Raw genomic sequence first — 5,377 nt, 5'->3', positions numbered from 1 at the left:
GTTGGACATGATCATCCTACCTGACAAACTTCCAAGGGGCCTTAGAAAACCTCTCACCCAGGAATGCTTGTCAGATGATGGCTATGCTAAAGCTTTCAGGGCTGAGTTAACATTCTTTTCATCTGACTGTGTTTTGAAATGGATTATCCATTATTTCTATAGCTGCTCTCAAAGTTTTATTGTGGCTCTTAACATTTATGCCCTCTTCTATCTTTTTATCATTCATATCTGATTCTTTTTTTTTAGGAGAAAAATATTATTTGATCATGTTTGTTGGCAAGCTCTCTTCCTATTAAACAGAAAGACAATTCAATGAATACAGCTATAGCCTTTCACCAGATACTGCCTCATAGCAGGTTGAGCCTTTATATATATATAAAGCTTCGCTGTTTGAAAGGGATCACATAACGTCAGGATGGAGAGGTTTCCTAGCCGTAAACACAGGATTTTAAACTGTATGTGATCCAGGGAGTTGGACTATCTTAAACGGAAATGGGGGTGCATTTTTCTTTCCATCTTCAGCTAGTTCAATTGTCACTGTTAGGTTTATTCTCCATTAGGATTCCCTGAAAGGTGACCTTTATTGAAGGCATAAGGGAAATTCTTATTTCAATTTCCAGAAGGTGATGTAATGAACGCACTTCTTCTCTGGGAAGTGGTGATCAGCTGATTTAAAAATGGATTTTGGAAGATGTGCATAGGATGATTACGTAACCTGAGAGCTTTAGAAGTACTACCCCAGGGCCAACAGATCTGCTGTCTAACTTAGAGCCTTCGTTAATAAGACATATCTCAAAGGGTTGCAAGAACTGTGGCTAAATTTCGCTCATCTTCCATATACCGAACACTTGTGCTGTGGATTTGGATGTGGTTCTTGGTCACTTACATTTCCACAAGATGAATGGAACTAAAAGCAAACTACTGTATGTATGTTTAACCTAACAAGAGGGTGACATGATAGCATCTTCTTGTTGTGATTCAGGGTCAGCCTGTGGGTTCGGCAGTTGGGTCGGACGAATCAGAGGAGGAGGGGGGTGTTGAAGACCTTGCTGAGGGGGTTGAAGATCTTGCTGATGATAGCCCTCAGGCAGGCCCCTCCCACTTGGTCACCATGGAGACCCAGCTGTGTGAGCCTGACAGTGTGGATGAAGATGACCCACAGCTGGCCCTGTTCAAGGACGCCCGACGCAGGAGGCAGTCAAGTAGGAGTAAACAGAGGAAGGCTGTGGGGCTTCTCGGAAGGAGGCAGAGAGAGGCCACGCCCTGAACTCTTTATAAAGGGAATGTGTGGGGAGGGCTGGTTTGCTGAAAGCAACCGCTCAGATAGTGTTTCAAAGCTCCTGCATCTTGGTTCGTGTCTTGTTTGTTTTTTGTAGTAATAAATTTGGCAGACGTCATTCCAGCCTCTTGCCGTTTATAAAGGGGTTGCCTTTTCTGCAGGGCCGGTAGCAGGCTGGTACAGAACACTTCTAATACTTGAAGGACCATCACAACGAAGACGGCCTCAGTTTCTTCTCCAAAGCACCTGAAGGCAGGACAAAAAGCAATGGGTGGAAACTCATCCAGCTTGGAAATAAGCAGGAATTTGTGAGAACAATTAACCAACAGAAGAGATTAAAATAGAATTTACAAAAAAAGGACAATTGCATAGTTTAAAGGAGGAGAAAACGTCTTCCCATTCTAGGAATTCTGACAGGCCAAGCATGCACAGGATCCCTTATAGTAAACAGCGCTATTTAACGGCACTCACCTGTCCTAGGAACCCCAGAATCCTTGAGATTTGGATGAGACTCACGTGTTTTTGGTTTTTGGGGTTTTTTTTCGTAGGATGTTGAAAGTCTGGTTGTTCTCCCTGGGCACTGGGCCAGGTTGTGGTGTGAGCCAATCTGAATATTTTGATTATATGTGGGTTGAGTTGCATTGGGTTGTGTTTCAACTTTTTACATTTGTTTTCCATTATTTGTTCGCTTCCCAGAGTCGTGCTTTGAGTGAACAGCCGTATAATGTAAACGCTAACTGGATAAAGCTGTAGACGAAGGAGCAGTCAGAGAAACCAGGAAGGTGCATCTTACTCAAAATGGCCATTCTCTACATATGCTTCCTCTTACTGAAAATAGTAATCCTGGAAGAAAAGCCTAAGATAGAAGGAAACTGCCATTTTTTTACTTGTCTCGTGGACGTGGGCTCTTGTTTCCCCACTTGGAAAATGGCAGGGAAGCTTAGCATGGATTTAAAAGATCTCCATCTCTCTACAAATCGGTCCCCTTAGACTTCTAATTGGATCTCTGTAGGATTTCTGCTTTAAATACGGATCAGCTGAGAGGAACTGACATGGTGTACAGTTTCGCCTTTTCTTCCGGGTCTCAGCTTAGTCAGCTTAGCATCTTGAGCCTGGTTTAAATCTCATTTTAACAAGCTAACATGCACACCTACTGGAGATTCTAATTTGGTTGCGTAAAAAAAAGCCACAAATGTCAGAAAACCTAGAGCAGCCTATGTCCAACTGACTTGGAGGATTGCATGTTCCTGCACACCAAATTTGCCCATCGGCTGCACTTAAGTGGAGAGGTGTTTAGCATTTGAGAGCCTCCAGGCTTATACTGTAGGAGAAGGAGTGGCGGAACTGGGGGTGGAGTTAAAAGAGGGATCAGCCTCGAATCCCTATGTAGCCACAAATGAACAAAGTCCAACCTCCCTTGAATTCCACTGACCTTTATCTAACTCCAAGCAGGTGTTGATCATTAGTTGAGAAGATCATTAGTTGTGCACATGCATGAGTAGCAATAAATGGGACCTTAATGGGAGCTTCACATGTGGTAGTCCTTGAGTTAGGACATTAAGGAAGCCTGCCCATTATAGTTATAAGCTGTTACAGTCATAAAACAGGTTGTTCTGGGAGCTGAAGTCCACCAATCTTCAAGTGGCCAACATAGCCCTACCTCCATCCCTCCTTGGGGTCAGTAAGTCGTGCGGGCCACTGAATTCATAGTGTGATGCTTCAGACAGGGATGACTGTATTCCATTGATAATTTCCTAAATCATGAATAAACAATATGGTGCCCATTGGTCACCTCTCTTCTGGAGAATACCTTCTTCTAAATGCTGGGGAATCATGGTGCATCATTTCTAATTTAGTTTGCACCCAACACACTCCCAGCCAGTCGCTTGATCCCAGTTACAGCAATCACACACACAGACACCCAAGCTGTTCAACTAGCAAAAGATAAAGCTTGACCTTGATCTACTAAATATTGGTCAACCTCAAGAGCATAGCTGGTAAAATGGGATTAAAGATAGGCAACAGAGGGGTTAGCTGATCTCTAGTTGATAGTTTATTAGTTTTATAGATAGTTAGAGATACATTCCACAGATGTTTGGTCTAGATGGGCCTCACGGTCCTTCTGGCATCTTGACAAGGGCACAGTACTCTTAGAAATGTGAAAGTGAAGTTTCTGTCAATCATCTTACAGGACCTGGATATATAATTTTTAGACTCCGACGACTTGAAAGATCACACGAGATCAAGAGATCTAGCTCTCAAGCAGTAAACCTTGTTTAACACAAGCTTTTTCACTCCTAGTAGCAAGCAACATACTCTCACTTAAAAAAATAAATCAATACTTTCCTCTGAATTACTGGTCGTAAATGCTTTAAAACACACTATTAAAAATTGAGAGAGGGGAGGGAGCATAGATTAACGATTGCTGTAACCAAACTCTTCCTTTTGAGATGACAAGCTGCAGTTTACAAACCATTTACTCTGGAGCAATTACATAAGCTAGAATGGGAATCTCACAAGTAATCCCAAGCCTAGTAATATTGATTTTGGTTTGGGTTTTAATTGTATGCTAAAATATAGTGTTGACATTAAATGCTTGCTCCCAGTGGGATCGATGGAGAGAAATAATCCTCTTTTACAAGTACATATCATGGTTACATAAAATCAATCACTCTGAAATCCAAATGTGAAATGGATTCCGGAGCACAAATCTCATTGGTCCTTCTTTTGATCCTAGAATATTCCCGGCAGGAATTCAAGTCGAAAGTGAATATTAAGAGCGTGGCAGAAATAGCCCAATTCCTACTCGTATGTCCCAAGTTTATTTTTTTTAAGTGAATCCTCCACACTTTGACGTTTTTAAAAGAGCAAAAGGCAAATGAGAAGAATGCAACCAATGCAAAAGCCTGCATTGTAGAACTAGATTTCAGCCTCTCTGCAATTACGCCAAGGTTGGCAATGCTTGCATTAGGAAAATCCAACGCAGTTTCTGATAAAATAACAGGCCCTATTTTTTGTTACCAGTAAAATGTAGCTCTGGCTGGCCAAATTGCTTCTCCGTTGTTATTTGGGCCAGTCCTTGGGAAAAAAAAACCAGCAATATTTTCTCCCTTGCCTTCATTTGAAAGTTGGCATTTCAAAAGACCTGGAGCTCCTGCCAGTCTGGCAAGTTTTGGACTATCGGGGAACTGTAAATTAGTAGAATTCCTCCCCCTCTTTTTCCCTTTTAATTTCTTTTTGGGAGGGGGAGAAGAAAATACCCAGCAAACTGCTATTTAGAAAAGTTCATCGACTTGTCCTTTGTGGGATGAATAAACAGACACACGTACACACAGACACACACACACACACACACACACGCTCGCCCTGAAATATGTATGCAACAGCATGACAAAAGTACTTACACGAGGCAACATACCAAATTGAGGAGCAAGCAGAAGGCACTGATAGATTTCATGTTCCAAATGTTTGGCATTAAAAGAGTCTCCAGCTGTGAAAGTTGGGTTCTTGATAATTCAGAGTTTCTGGAAAAATGACAGGACATTGCTGTAAAAACACTTTGCTCCTCCTCCTCCTCCTCCTCCAACCGTACTCCCTCCTAGCAGTGATGATGATACCTAGTTTGGTAATGGAATGTCTGCAATAAAACAACCAAGCTCAGAGAGCACCAAAGATCAGACACCTCCTCCTCCTCCTCCTCCTCCTCCTCCTCCTCCTCCTCCTCCTCCTCTCTTCTTCTTCTTCTTCTTCTTCTTCTTCTTCTTCTTCTTCTTCTTCTTCTTCTTCTTCTTCTTCTTCCTTCCTTTCTTTTTTCTTTCTTCTTTCTCTTCCTCCTCCTCCTCTTCCTCCTCCTCCTCCTCCTCTGTTACCTAGAGAGGTATGGGAGTAAATAAACACAGTAGTCCAGAACAGAGTCACAGCTCCAGGTATGGCTAACACCTCTGAGACTGAAGCATCGCCATTCCTTTACTTTCTCACTCACAAATTGGGAAGACCTAGTAAGAAGGATAAACCCATGTCTCAATAGGGACAACAAAGAACTAAGCAATGTTGTGGCAGGCGTCTTTGCAAGGTGGGATGACTCCATTGTCAGAGATG

At 42.4% G+C, this 5,377-nt stretch overlaps 1 long non-coding RNA gene across 1 annotated transcript; it reads right to left on the bottom strand.

Moving 5' to 3' along the window:
• Positions 1-1,387: 1,387 nt before the first annotated feature.
• LOC308673301 lies at positions 1,388-4,956 on the bottom strand. Its single transcript, XR_014027624.1, has 3 exons — positions 4,897-4,956; positions 4,684-4,803; positions 1,388-1,525 (listed from the first exon to the last, which is right to left on the bottom strand). It is a non-coding gene; the product is annotated as an uncharacterized lncRNA (long non-coding RNA).
• Positions 4,957-5,377: the final 421 nt, after the last annotated feature.

This window comes from Vipera berus (assembly GCF_964194415.1).
Source record: "Vipera berus genome assembly, chromosome: 11".
Taxonomy (NCBI): Eukaryota; Metazoa; Chordata; class Lepidosauria; order Squamata; family Viperidae; genus Vipera; species Vipera berus.
Note: the sequence above shows the minus strand (reverse complement) of the source record. Positions and strands in the feature narration are given on the sequence as shown.